Source organism: Tenrec ecaudatus, chromosome 10 (genome assembly GCF_050624435.1).
Source record: "Tenrec ecaudatus isolate mTenEca1 chromosome 10, mTenEca1.hap1, whole genome shotgun sequence".
NCBI lineage: Eukaryota > Metazoa > Chordata > Mammalia > Afrosoricida > Tenrecidae > Tenrec > Tenrec ecaudatus.
The window spans coordinates 51568008-51584028 of NC_134539.1; positions in this window are offsets into that span (position 1 = coordinate 51568008).

The window sequence follows — 16021 nt, forward strand, 5'->3', positions numbered from 1 at the left end:
TGTTATTAAAATAACATGAAATCTTCAGAATACACCCACATACAAAAAAACCAGAGGACAGATCACATGTTACAGGGGGACAAAGGTCTTGGATCTTTGTTGAAGCGAACACAAAGGCCACGAGGTAAAGTTATCATTTGAAATTGTAAGATGTTTTCCCCAGAAGTGAATTGAACCCTACAAACTGAATAAGCCTTTTGAAAAGCAATGGTGATGTTTTACCTAAATGTTACCGTAGGTCAGGTCTAATTATATTGTGTACATTCTTCAACACCCAAACGCTATTGCCCGAGCTCTCTGGCATGCCACAGTGTGCTGAGTGCTACAAGTATGCCCAGCTTAAGCTGAGATAGATTCTAAAAGTGAAATACATACAGAATCTCAAAGACTTGGTGTAAGAAAATGAATGCGAAATACTTCCCGACATGATTGCTGAAGACAAAATGGGTGCATAAGCAAATGTGGTGAAGACAGGGAATCCAGGGTGGATGATACCTTCAGGACCAGGGGTGTGAGGGGCGATGCTGGGAGAGTGGAGGGTGAGTGGGTTGGAAAGGGGGAACTGATTACAAGGATCCACATGTGACCTCCTCCCTGGGAGATGGACGGCAGGGAAGGGGGCGGGGAGGGAGACTCCGGATAGGGCAGGATATGACAAAATAATAATCTAGAAATTATCAAGGGCTCATGAGGGAGCAGGGAGCGGGGAGGGAGGGGAAAAATAAAAGAGGACCTGATGCAAAGGGCTTAAGTGGAGAGCAAATGCTCTGAAAATGATTAGGGCAAAGAATGTACAGATGTGCTTTATATAATTGATGTATGTATATGTATGGATTGTGGTAAGAGTTGTATGAGCCCCTAATAAAATGTAAAAAACAACAAAAAATGTGGTGAAGAAAGCTTATGGTGTCCGGCTACCAAAAGATATAGTGTCTGAGGTCTTAAAGGCTTAAAGATAAACAATCAGCCATCTAGCTGAGAATCCGCGAAGACCACATGGAAGAAGCACACCAGCCTGTGTGATCATGAGGTGTCAATGGGATCAAGGATCAGGCATCTAAGACTCAGAACAAAATCATACCCAATGTGAATGGGGTGGGGGGGCATGGAATGGACACCCAATGTCCATCTGTAGACAATTGCACAGCCCCTCACAGAGGGGTCACAAGGAAGAGATGACCCAGTCAGGGTGCAGTATAGCAGCAATGAAACATACAACTTTCCTCTAGTTCCTTGGTGCTTCCTTCGCCCCACTATCATGACCTCAGTTTTACCTTACAAATCGGATTAGACCAGAACATGCACACTGCTACAGATAAGAGACCGAGAAACACAGGCAATCCAGGATAGATAACCATTCCCCACCCCCAGGACCAACAATGCCAGTAGAGATACCAGGAGGATTAGGGGAGGGTGGGGACAGGAAGGGGAACTCGATCCCCAGGATCAACCTATACCCCCTCCCAGGGGTGCGAACAATGGAAAAGTGGGTGAAGGGCGACGGAAGATGATGTAGGATACGAAAATAATAATTTATAACTTATCAAGAGTTTGTGAGGGAGGATGGGTAGGGGAGGGAGAGGGAAGAAATGGGTAGCTCATTTCAGGGGCTCAAGTGGGAAGAGAATGCTTTGAAAATGATGGTGGCAGCATATGTGCAAATGTGCTTGACGCACTGGATGAATGTATGGATTGTGATAAGAGATCTAAGAGCCCCCAATAAAAGTATTTTTTTTATTTTATTCTCTCCAAATGCATAAGACTTTCAGGTGCATCATACATATTATCTCAATTTTTCTTGGACATCTGTACTATTAATTTAATTTCACCTGTCTCTTTTTATCTTTAATATATACATCAACACACATGGCGGTTTATTGGCTGCCAAACAGCAATTATGTGGTTTCAACATGCCCATCAGCTCCGAGGGAAAGACGTGGCGATGGTGACGGCTCAGTGACCTGTTGGGACCCGTAGGACTGCCCTTGTGGGTCCCAGACTGGAATTCGCTATGGGAGTAGAAAACCCCATCTTTCCCATGCAGGGCTGCTGGTGCTTTCAAACCACCGACTGGGACTAGCAGCCCAATGCTTAACCACGACACGCTCCAGGGCTTCTTTTCCATAAAAACCGCAACCGAAAAGTCTCTGCAGGGCCATCTTACTCTGTCACTTGAGGCTGCTAGGAGTGAACAAATAATGACACATGACAATAATGACAAGGGATTTATAAGCCTTGATTCTCCCCTTGCTCCCCAACCCCCGCAATTGGAGGCTTAAATACTTTCATTACTGTGTTCGTCTGGGTACTTTAGAGAAAAAAAATCCACAGAAACACATGTATTAGAGAGAGGTTTATATAAAGGTTAAGTGCACCTCAAGAAACTTCCCAACCCAGTGCTGCCCAAGCCCACAAGTCTATTAACCCATTAGCACATATGTCCAACACCAATACACAAAGCCCTCCTCCATCTCACAAAACAGATGTAACGAAGCCGACTGCAGGAAGAAAGCTGAATCAGTGAACGTGTAAGCATCTCAGCACTGGCAGGGTTCTCCACACGGCTGCTCCAGCACCCAAGGCTGCATCGGGGTAGGCGCATATGGCTTCTCTTCAGGGATGTCTTGCAGGAATTGAGCCTTGCCAGCTGAAGCAGGGAATTGGCTAAGGCAGCTGCACCCTGGTCTGACCATCACAAAGCAAGAGACCCGAGAACTCTAAAGGTGAGGCTCACTGAGCCATTTATTCCTTCGCCCATCAATTAACCCCACCTGTGTTTATCGGCCAGGTTGGCACAATAAACTATCTCGATTACCAAGTAAGGAAGAAGGAAATAACTAAACTAAATAGTTAACCCAAGAACTTAGGAAACTGACCAGCAGATTACCCTGAGACCAAGTTGGGGAAAGGAGACCAACAGTATACAATGGACGTTTAAATACAGCAGGGGCTCATTTAACATTCTCTCTGACCCTTTGAAACAGACCCCAAGGCTGGCCTAATGATTCCTACTTTGCAGATGAGGAAAGAGGGTGAGCAGGACTAAATGACTTGTTCAAAGCTTTGCAATGAAGTTATAGGTGCGTGAATGGCATTCTGACTCGGATGGCCCTGCTTCATCACCCTGGTCATAATGTGCTCAGTTATACGGTTGCAATTCCACAGGTTATAGGGTTGAATGAAGAGGGGGTGGGTGGGAGTGAGAGGTCCACACTGTCAAGTTTGCCTTGGTTGGGCTGGCATTGCTTGGTTTACTTTTAGGCACTTCAGTGTCTTCCTTTATAAGACAAGGGGACGGCACAGGGATGGTGTCAGGCCTTTTTGGTAAGTAGGTCAGCTTCTCCAGTGTTTCATGGGCATTCCTGGTTACTGCTCAAAAGCCTCCCTTCCCTCGTGTGGAATGCCATCATCTGTGTGGGTCACATGTCAGAAGTGACCCCCACAGATGATGGCATAGCCTTCCACAGGGAGTACCCATTAGGACTTCCCTAGAGTTTGGGTTCTCTATCCATACACTGACTTCACATTTATCCACACTGCTGCAAAGACTTTCTTTTCTTTTAATTTATAATAAATCATTTTATTGGGGGCTCGTACAACTCTTATCATATTCCATACATCCATCCACTGTGTCAAGCATATTTGTACATTTGTTGCCATTATCATTTTCAAAATATTTTCTTACTCGTTGAGCCCTTGGTAGCAGCTCCTCATTTTCCCCTTCCCTCCCCCCTCCTTCCCTCCCTCATGAACCTTTGAAAATTTATAAATTATCATTACTTTTTCATGTCTTGCACTTACCGATGATGTTCACCTTTACCCACTTTTCTGTTGTCCATCCCCCTTGGAGGGGGTTATAGATAGGTTATTTTGATTGGTTCCTCCTTTGTCACATCACCTTCCCCTTACCCTCCCGGTATAGCTACTCTCAATATTGGTCCTGAGGAGTTTATCTGTCCTGCATTCCCTGTGTTTCCAGCTCATATCTGTACCTATGTACATGCTCTGGTCTAGCCAGATTTGTAAGGTAAAATTAGGGTCATGATAGTGGTGGGTGGTGGTGGTAGAGGAAGCATTAAAGAACCAGAGGAAAGCTGTGCATCTCATTGGTGCTACACTGCACCCTGACTGGGCTGTCTTCCCCCACAAACTTTCTGTAAGGGATGTCCAATTGCCTACAGATTGACTTTGGGTTTCCACTCTGCACTCCCCTCTCCACGTCCCCATTCACATTGACATGATATTTTGTTCTGGGTCTTTGATCCCTGATCTCTGATCCCATCGGGCACCTCATGATCACACAGGCTGGTGGGCTTCTTCCATGTGGGCTTGCAAAATAAACTTCATCAGAATGTATATCTGCTTTTCTTTTATGGAGAAGAAGAAAACCACACACACACACACACACACACACACACACACACACACACATCAAGAATTAACCATTCCTTGGAGCATTCTGGTCAGTTGAATTCATGTCAACTGATAGTTTTCAGACTCCTACTATGTGCTGAGGCGAGAGCTGCGCACAAAACAGCATTCTCCCCACACCCTTCCACTCGTGCTTTATCCCACTTGTAAGCATAGAGCCCCTTCTGGGTTAACTTATAAGATACGGGTCTGCTCTAGGTTTGCACACAGGAATAAGGAAGAGGAATCATAATCACACGGCTTGTGGCAGTCACCTAATCTGGTGTCAATTTAAGGATTAAGAGTGTAGGGGGCGTCGTCTAGGCTGTCAATCAAGATAGCCAATGAGACTTTTGGGTGGACATGGCTTTCTCCTGAGAATTCTGGGAAATCTGGTACTTCCTCCTTCGAGGCGGAAGATACACTCTCTGCTATTCCCTAGGAGACAATGCAGAAGACAAGCCACATGGATGCAAGCAGACCTCTGAAGCCAGAGAAGCCACAGAGCGACCCCTGCCAGCACTGAGATGTTTCCAATGACACTGGATCCAAAGACTGTCTACCCACTGGCCTGCGATCTTCTGCATTTGGCATCATTGCATGTGTTTCGTGAGTCCGAAGAGGACTTTATAGATTGATATCAGATATATGGGCTAATATCGGACTTATGGACATGATTTAGACTGGGTTGGGATGTTTTCTCAATTTTCAGTTGCTCTTGTATATAAATCTCTTTCTTATACACATATGTGTGCCCATGGATTAGTTTCTCTAGTGTACCCAGAGTAACACACAGCTAAACTCTAAAGAACCAGTGGGAGCACTGGAGGGCCTATGATCTTTCCAGAATCACCACTCAGCTACTCGGTTTCAGATAGCACCAACAAATTTGGCTTAATGGTTTACATCTTAGGCTGCTAACCACAAGGTCAGCAGTTCCAATCTAACACCCACTCCATGGAAGAGATATGTACTTTCTACTCATGCAAACAGAGTTCTCATAAACCCACAGGAACAATTCTACCCCGTCTGATAGGGTTGGGACCAACTCGATGGCAGTGATTTTGGTTTGGTTTGGAATGTTCACGCCTAGGCTCTGCATTATGCTAAATAGTTTTTCATTCTAAAACATCCCTTTATCTCATCATGTCTATCACTTCATCGCTGTTATTTCAGTTGCCTTTACCGGTGTGCTTTTGTTTCTGACTCCATTATTAACTTCATAATCCTCTGTGTCTGGCTTCTCATGGTCACAGCATGCACTGATTGGTTTAATTAACCAATATTTATATTCCTTCTGCTTGGTGCTAATGTTGATCTGGGTACTGGAGACTCCACATTTAATGAGAAAAGCTTCCCATGAAGGATGGACAAAGAGATAAAGATAGGCAGGCAGATATACAGAAAGGAGGAGGCCAGTAAACCAATAACAAGCTTTACTTTTCTTTTAAGAAGATACTTCTTGAAGGGTGGAGGATAGATCATGGATGGGAACGAGGGAGCAGGAATGGAGTAGGTGAGAAGAGTAAGAAGGAGCCTATTCCAGTAATCCAGGTGAGGATGATGGCTTGCGCTACAGTGCCAGCAGCAGAGATGAAGAGACCAGCTAAATTTTTATTTAGTTATTTATTTATTTATTTATTTATTTATTTTAACAATTTATTGGGGCTGATACAATTCTGTTCACAGTTCATACATATACATACATCAATTGTATAAAGCACATCTGTACAGTCTTTGCCCTAATCATTTTTTTCTCTTTTCTTCTTTTACATTTTATTAGGGACTCAAACAACTCTTACCACAATCCATACATATACATACATCAATTGTATAAAGCACATCCATACATTCCCTGCCCCAATCATTCTCAAGGCATTTGCTCTCCACTTAAGCCCCTTGCATCAGGTCCTCTTTTTTTGTCCCCTCCCTCGCCATTCCCCCCTCCCTCATGTGCCCTTGGTAATTTATACCTCGTTATTTTGTCATATCTTGCCCTATCTGGAGTCTCCCTTCCCCCCTTCTCTGCTGTCCCTCTCCCAGGGAAGAGGTCACATGTGGATCCTTGTAATCAGTTCCCCCTTTCCAACCCACTCACCCTCCACTCTCCCAGCATCGTCCCTCACACCCTTGGTCCTGAAGGTATCATCCACCCTGGATTCCCTGTACCTCCAACCCTCATATGTACCAGTGTACAGTCTCTGTCCTATCCAGCCCTGCAAGGTAGAATTCGGATCATGGTAGTTGGGGGGAGGAAGCATCCAGGATCTGGGGGAAAGCTGTGTTCTTCATCGATACTACCTCACACCCGAATTAACCCATCTCCTCTCCTAAACCCCTCTATGAGGGGATCTCCATTGGCCGACACTTGGGCCTTGGGTCTCCACTCTGCACTTCCCCCTTCATTTAATATGATATATATATATATACATATACACATATATACACATACATACATACACATATCTTTTTTTTTTTTGCATGATGCCTTATACCTGGTCCCTTGGGCACCTCGTGATTGCACTGGCCGGTGTGCTTCTTCCATGTGGGCTTATTTGCTTCTGAGCTAGATGGCCGCTTGTTCACCTTCAAGCCTTTAAGACCCCAGACACTATCTCTTTTGATAGCCGGGCACCATCAGCTTTCTTCACCACATTTGCTTATGCACCAATTTGTCTTCAGCGATCCTATCATGGAGGTGTGCAATCAATGATATGATTTTTTATTCTTTGATGCCTGGTAACTGATCCCTTTGGGACCACGTGATCACACAGGCTAGTGTGTTCTTCCATGTGGACTTTGTTGCTTCTGAGCTAGATGGCCGCTTGTTTATCTTCAAGCCTTTAAGACCCCAGTCACTATCTCTTTTGATAGCCGGGCACCATCCACTTTCTTCACCACATTTACTTGTTCACCCACTTTGGCTCCAGCCGTTGTGTTGGGAGAGTGAGCATCATAGAGTTCCAATTTAATAAAAGAAGGTATTCATGCATTGAGGGAGTGTTTGAGTAGAGGCCCAAGGTCCTTCCGCCACCTTAATACTTGACCTATAAATATAGACACATAGATCTATTTCCCCATCCTCCTATATATATTTGCATGTACATGTCTTTGTCTAGACCTCCATGAATGCCCTTTGACTCCTAGCTCTTTCCTCCATCTCCCTTGACCTTCCTCCTGCCCTACTACCATGCTTCATCGCCACCTGGGCTAGAGTATACCTCTTCTCTAAGCAACCTTACCCTTGATCATTTCCCACCAGGCCTGCCACTCCCCCTTCTCTACCATTTGGGGTCCCATGTTTTTCCCTTGTCCCTGGGTTTGTTAACACCACTTCCTTACCCCCCCTACCCCCCCACCCCAAGTCCCCCCGGAACTGTCGGTCCCGTTGTTTTTCATCCAGATAGTTCATCCAGCCTGTCCTATTCAGACAGACCTGTGGAGTCACTAACATGCACGAAAACTAGACAGAGGAAAACAAAGCAACAGTATACAACCAGACAACAAAACAACCAAAACAAACCACTGAAAAAGAACAGAACAAAACAGTTCACAAGAGAAAAGCTTGTAGTTAGTTCAGGGATTGTTTGCTAGCCCTTAGGAACGTTTCCCAGTCCAGTCTGTTGGGGCATCACGCCCTGGCCCCAAAGTCCACTTTCAGCATTCCCTGGGGACCTTGCCACTCCATTCCCTTGCTGTTCCGCTGCACTCCCCCAGTGATTTGCCTCGGTGTGGTGGGATCAGGTCAGGTGCAATTCCCACACTGTGTCTCCGGTGCTGTCCCCTGTATCGCCCTTAGTCGAGACCAGCTAAATTTAAGTGGTTGCTGGGCTCAGAGAGATTTCTGGTTTGAGCCATTAAGTTGGTGGTGTTAACACTAAACACATCTACAAAAAGGAGGCAGGCCAGGGAAGGCAAGATTAAAATAGTAAAATGTGAAGTTGTCAAGTTTGAAATGTCACAACAGCCAAAAGACTAATTACTAACATCTACATAATTTTTACAAGTTTACAACAAGAAAAAACAAACAAAAGTATCCCTCTGAGAAGGTGGGCAAAGGACCTGAATAAACCACTCACAAAGGATGACGTCTGAATGGTTAATAAACACATGAGGAAATGTTCCTAGGTACTAGCCATAACGAAAGTCAGATAACCATGAAATACCATCTAAAGCCCATTAAGTGTAGCCCAGTTAAAAAAAAGAAACAAAAGCTAAGAATAACAAATGTTGGAGAGGGTGTGGTGAGACAGGAACTCTTATCCCTTGCTGGTGGACTTGTACATAATGTACAGCCACTGTGGAAGGCAACATGGTGAAACCATAAACACGATCCAGCAATACCATTACTGGACATCCTCCCCCAAGAAATGAGACACAGATCATGGTCAGATGTTTTCTCCCCCATGATCACCACAGCACCATTCACAATAGCAAGAAGCTAAATTCCCATCAATAGAAGACCGGATTAAAAAACTCTGGTACATACACACAATGGAAGACTATGCATCCCTAAAACACAGCTATGAAACCACGAAACACTTCAACTCGTGAAGGGATCTGGAAGACATAATGCTGAGTGAAGTTAGTCTAGCCCCAAAGGACAAATGCTGCCTGAGTCCGCTGCGGTAGGCACAAGCAGCAGAAAGGGCAGAAGCAAAAGCTTGTGGGGCAGCCAGTCTTCTTTCTGGGGACCAGACAGCCTGGTAAAGAGCCAGATGAGAGACGATGAACCACACATGACCCGCTCCAGGTAAGTATAGTGTGGGCCACGTGGCTGAAAGGCAACTCACGACAGCTGGGATCAAATGGACTGGGAGAGAAGGGATGCTGTCTGCTGAGTGGTGGCCATGTGGATCTGAGGTCCCCTGGAGAGGGAGGTGGCCCTGTCAGAGGATGAGGCTTACTGATGGCAGGGGCAGCGAAGGAGAGGGGAGAGGGAATGGTCATGTGTGGGGAAGCATAGGTGCATATCTTTTGAGGGGAGGGGAGGGAGAGCTGATGTCCAGGTGTGGGGAGGAGTGACTTAGGGTGCTTTGGGGGACATTAGGCGGGGAATGTCTTTAGTGGCATGTAGCAGGTGGGCAACACTGACCTAGGGCATCTGGGGGTACCCCGGGAACCCATGCTGTGTGCAGTGGAATGCCGGGACAATGAACCCTGGATCTTCAGGGTGCCCAGCATGCTCCAGAGACTGCCTCAGCGAGACCCAAAGTGGGAACCCTGCTGGGTGAACTGGACTCGGTCTCAGACACACTTGGAACCTGAGGACATGAGTCAGAAGATACATGGTGTCCGAGGAAGCAGAAGACAGGTGTAGCAAGAGTGCTGGACTGTTGGTTGGTGGGAGAAACAATGTCTTGCTACACCAACACTCAATATTCTGTAGTAAGATATGTATTATTCCGGCCATCCAGTGACAGACATTTTGTGTTATTTTGTCTATGCTTGTTCATATTAGGGTGTATCTCAGAGGCGTGTTGCCAGTGGGGGTTACCCTCTTGAAGTTGTGTTATTTGTTTTTCTGTTTTTGGTAAATGAAACTCAGGGACATTGAGCCTATAGGGAAAGCAAATATGACAAGGGCTTCATGGGGATATAGCGGTGTGGAGGAGATAAAAGGGAGATGATGTAAAGGAGTTGAGATAGTTAATGTTTATTGTGCCAACATGGCCAATGAACACATGTGGGATTAATTGAAGGGCAGAGAGCTAGATGGCTTAGTGAGCCTCACCTTTCTGGTCTCTTGCTCTTTGATCATCGGACCAGTGTGTGGCTGCCTTGCTTGTTCTGTGCCTCAATTTGCAAGCTACACTACCTGTGGGACACCTAACCCATGGACTGTGTCACTGTAATTTGAGATTCCTTCAAGACCTGCTTTGCCACACTATTGGAACTTACATCTCTTGAGTTGGGGAGTGTTGGACCCTGACATCTGGCTGACTATTGGTGACCTGCCTTGTTGTTTTCTGCCTGTGCCCGGAAAGCTTGAATTGCTCTACAGAGAACTACCCTGTGGCCCTCAAGACTCGAAGGACTGCCAGTGTCTCACAGCTGTTTCACGGGAGTGAGCTGTACTGAGCCATTTGTATTGCTTTATATATTAATTAACTGTTTATTTTTTATGTTATCTATCGATCTAGCTAAAAAATTATTAGTGTTCTGGTTTTGTTTCTCTAGAGAACCCCGTCTAACAAAGGAGTCCAAGAAGGAAAAGTATGTTTGGAGACTGATTATGGAAGCAATTGTGCTTCTGTTTGATGTGATTGAACTATGGAATGGAAAGATAGGTATTGACTCCAAAATTACAGCAAAAAAAATCCAAACAAACCCAACAAAACAAAGCAAAAACAATGCATAGATCCAGGAATGGGTTTTTGGCTCACACTGAATCCTAGCTCCAACTTAAGAATAATTAGTTCTTACATCAAGGACCTACTCGATACTTGCCCTCAGAAAGGGAATACAGAAGAGACAGGTGCCATAGCAAAATGTGGTGAAGAAACTAGATGGTGCCTGGCTATAAGATAAGAGAGCATCTGGGGTCCTAAAGGCTTGTCTCCAAACAAGCAGCCATCTAAGAGTGATGTCAACTAAGTCCACATGGAAGAAGCACACCCTCAACAGTCACCGAAGGATTGAAATCCATAGAATCTGAAGTTAAAGGAGGGCTCAGTCTCAGGGCCTCCATTGTGAGAATCCGGGGTGCAGAAGGCGATGGACGACCGTGGGAGCCCAAGAGTCCTTTGTGGGACGACACAGGAAATGAGCCTCCAGAGAAATCCCCCCATCTAAAATTGAGGGATGGGAGGAAAGTGGTCGCTTAACACCGAGTGCTTGGGAGAGGGGAGTAGAGAAGATCACAGGCCTAAGTCTGACCTGAACAGTTAAAACGTTGCCAGTAGAGCCCCCTGTGATGCAGGCAGGACCTGATCTGGTTTCCAAAATTTCCTGCCTTTTTGGTTTGTGTGGTTTTGTCCATCCATAGTGGGGATTTCCTCAGAGGTGTCTTGTGAAGGGAGGCCACCCTCTTAAAGTTGTGTTACATGCTTTTCCGTTTTTTGATATATGAAACACAGGATTGATGAACCTATAGGAATAGCAAGTAGAATAAGGGGTTCAGGGGGAGAGGGGTACAGTGGCGGTGGCGAGGTAAAAGGGATGTCAAGGAGTCCATATAAAAACGAAGAGTTGGAAACTAATTGTAGTAGCAATTGTACAATTCTACTTGACCTTGATGTGATCGAAATATAGAGTGATATGTGTATTAAATCAAAGTTCGAAATGTCAGAGAGAAAATATTAAATATCCAGTTGAAGTGAACAGTTTTATGCTCAGATGAATTATTTGGATTGAAGCTACAAGTTTGGGAGTAATGTATTAGCTTATAACTTTTCGGTCATTAAAAATATTCTGATGTACAAATATCTTACTGTATGGGTATTTAAAACCGTCTTTCAAATTTTAGTTTTGATCTGTATAGGTCAACAATCCATGTATTTTTGTCTTAAAAGCTGTCTTATACATGTTCCCTTTCTACACAGTATTTGAAATTCAATAATCACTGGCCAAAGTAGGATAGTATCAAAAGAATTGCCATATGCTCTGGGGTTGATTTATAATGTTCTCCACAAAAATGATGTCTCTAATGTGGACTAGGGCACATATCAATCATAGATACATGAATCTATTTTGAGCTTGCAATTAATTGTAATCCTAATAGAAGAACAATTAGTTCTAATTACATGGCCCTATTTGATACCTGCCTTCATGAAGAGATCACTGAAGATGTGGCGGCTATAGCAAAATGTGGTGAAGAAACCAGATGTTGTCTGGATATCAGAAACATAGTGTCTTAAGGGTTTGCTAAAACTGCTGCTATCAAAGTGAGGTGACAGCCAAGGTAAGTCCACACAGCAGAGGCACACCACCCTGTGATCCAAAGATTGTAAATAATAAAATCTAAGACAGGAGGAGGGAACAAGATTAGAGTTTAATTCTAAACATGCAGTTTGTGGAAGACTGTGGATGACAGTGGGAGCCCAACATTCATTTGCAGGGTCGCCATGTGTGCTGAGCCTGCAGTGAATTGCCTCTAATAATGGACCCGGGCTGTGGAGAGCTTTGTGATCAGACACAGTGCATTGGAAAGTGGGCTGATGTACAAACATTTAGCACCTAATCATTTGTTCTCCACTTGGGTCTATTCTAAACTTGCTCTACCTTTTAATATGTCCTATGATCTTTTCAATCGAGGTATTTCTGAGATTTGTTTTGCTGTGGTCATTGGTGTTTCATGTGTGCTTTTCTCCATAGGAAGTCCAGGGTAAGTGAGTCCACAGAGATAGTGACTGGATGAGCAGTTTCTTGGAGTAATGATAAGGGAGGTGGGAGAAAGAGGATCTAATTATAATGAGCCCAAGGAAGAAGAAAAAAATTTAAACTCTATTGTGGTGATGACCGCCCAATTTTTCTTAATACATTTGAACTATTGGACTGTGTAATGTGTGAATTATATGTCATTAAATTGGCAAAATATAAATGTACTAAGTATGAAAAACAACGAGGAGCGATAGTGTGTGTAGACAACTCTCGGCAAGTTGGGTATGGACAAGAAGAGAGGAATGATGGGGACAGTGGAAGGCACAAGGCTGGTGTTTGTTATGTTATTTTGCTTTTTGTTCTAGTCCTTATAGAAGGCAGGGTCTAGAACATGCCTGCTTGGCTGGGGGCGGGGGGCACTGATTATATTCCAAGAATGGGCATAGCCGAGTGCAGGATGGAATGGGAATCACAGACCAAGAGAAGAGCACACTTTTATTAGCCCCGAGGACACTTCTCCATCATAGTATGTTCAGACAAGGAGACCCTTTCGATACCCTAGGCTTGAGAATAGGCGGTGAGAACAGAAGGGATTTTACTTCTGCGGGCTTCTATTTCTCTCACTCACCTAGAGCAAGTGGGAAAGTGACCCTGTCAGACAGGTCCTTGGCTCTCTAGGCGACAGGGAGAGCCTATGATGGGGGCATCATTACATGAACATGAAGTCCATCATCTCTGTTGTGTGATTGTTTTCTCTAGCAGCCCACAGTGGCTTGGCTCTAACTTTAGAGAAGAGAGATTAAAAAGGATGGCTCATGAAATCCACAGTGGACACAAAAGGAAGTAATGGGAGGAGAGACCAAGGGATGGGAGGGGACAACGATGGGGAGTGAAGGATGAGATTCAAGAATTGTGACGGGAGTGGTGGAGCATGTGGTCTGGAATGATAGGAGTTGATGACCTGTGGGATGTATAAGTAGACATTTTGGATAATACAGTTTCGGGTGAGGTGATGACAATGTGACCGTGGGAGTAGGAGAAAGAGTGGAGGAAAAAGTGAAGAAACAGAGATGACAGCACTGGATGGTTCCTCCCCTGAATGCTGTGACTAGTGAGCATGATTACAGGAGGTGGGGTGAAGAGGAAAGTTTGAGCCGAGAATGACGGGTCTCAGGGATTGGCAGGGTGGTGGCCAAGAGGTCAGTGCATACTAGCAACACAGAGCGCATTTGAGGTCAAGGAGACGATGTGATCTATAAAAGTCAGAGGGAGTGAAAGCTTGGGGGAGCAATGGGCAGAAGGAGACCCTTACCTTCGTCCCATGGTCTGTTTGTGGGGGAAGAGAAGAAAGATCTTCCACTTGAGAAGGCTCCCAGAGAAATGCCGTCTCAAGGAGTGGTCAAATTTCAAATGATGCAACACGGTCAAAAGAACTTAGCAAGAAAAGTTTGATGATTTAAGAACATATGCTAACCCCGTAGGCTTTTACAGAGTTTTATATCAGGAAGACTTGGTGGGAAGGATTGAACTAGATTATGGGCTACACGAAGCCACAAGAGATGTGAGCCCAATTATCTTCCAGTCTCCTTCATGCCTGAGGAAATGGGTCTGTAAGCTAAACTAGTCATAGGCAAAGCACCAGTCTATAGATGGACCAGGGGTAATCATCAAAACCCTTCTGTTTAAGCAGCAACCTAGCCCTTCTCTCAACAGAAGCTGTGGACACAACAAGTGTCCCAAGGACAATGCAGATTTTTTGTCCCAACCTCTTTTCACTGCAGAAGCCCACTCTCTAGCCTAGTTAGTCACTTGTATTTAAATGGATGTTGCATGAATGCGTTATGCACCTATTCATCACATAGCCACATGGTTAGTTTCCAAAGATTGGGTCACTCACTCACTCACAGCTATTGCATCAATTCAACTCAAAGGGACCCTAGGGCACGGGGCTCTCTGTAGCATTTGGGCATGACTGGTTAACTTAGCTAATGTAGCAAAAACAAATGGTGCTGTTAGGTGATGTTCAATCTGTTCTGACATGGCCCCAGGTGTGCAAAGTAGAGGTCTTCCAGAGTTTTGAAGGCTGTGATCTTTCAGAAGCATTTAGCGAGGGCTGTCTTCTGCAGAACCTCTGAGTAGATTTGAACTCCAACTTTCCAACTAATAGGCAAGTGCTTGGTTATTTGTACCACCCAGGGACTCCAAGAGCAGCCATAGACAAAGCATAAAAGAATGAGTGTGGCTGTGTTCCAATACAAGCTTTTTTTTACAAATTTACTAAGAAGTAGCAAGACTAGTTTCGCTGACCTCGAAGATTAGTTTTCTGACCCCAGAATACCCGGTCGTTTGTATAAGGGATCAGAAACCTGGAGTTCCCAGCTCTGCACCTTACCAGCTGAGCTCCCAGCTCTGTTTCTTCGTCTGTCTACAGTTTACACTGCTCTCGACAGATAGTGCTGTAAACGGAAGTGCATCGCATCTATATAAGATGGAATCCATACTGCCTTTAATTTATTCAACAAAGACATATCTAGTGTCCGCTATGTGCCAAGGATGTTCACGGCTCAACAGGACCATGATTAAGATGAGTCACATGAATTTCTGGGAAGGGTATCAATCTCAGACTCTTGGGTGATTGTCAGGTTGGGGTCATAGGGTAAAATGACAGCGGGGTAGGTGGAGGTGGGGGTTTCCCCTGCAGGGAGTTGGTGTTCACACAGCAGTCATTTTGGGAAGTGGTTAATTGTGGAGAGGAAATGAGTTGGCACTTTGGGTTGGGGGCGTTGAAACCTTTAGTTCTCATTGGGTTGAGAAGAGCGGGGCCAGGATCCTAGTCACAGAATAGCGGTGGCGGCTCTGGTTTGGGGAGGGAGCTGTGTGGCTATGCGGAGCCAGGCATGAGATATTGGCGTCACCAGTTTCATCATTTTCCATTTAGCATCGGCAGTGCCCAAGAGGAGAGACAGCCAGTTTCCGGAGCAGCCACAGTCAAGGTTCAGGGCTGCAAAGACTCTGGCCTCAAGGCATCATTGTTTGGAGTATAGAATTGGGTATTCGTGGTAGACTATTAGGCCAAAATAACTTCGATTCAAGAGTAACATTATTTTGCAGACATTGACAGGAGAGGTGCACTGTATTTAGTTTAACATAAATATAAACAAGGAGTCCACAGTCTTCTAAATGTGGCAAAACAAACAAGCAAACAAATAAACAAAACAACAACCAACAAACCAAACCAAACAGTCATCCTCTAATACTCCCTGGTACAATGCAATGGGCATTTAGATAG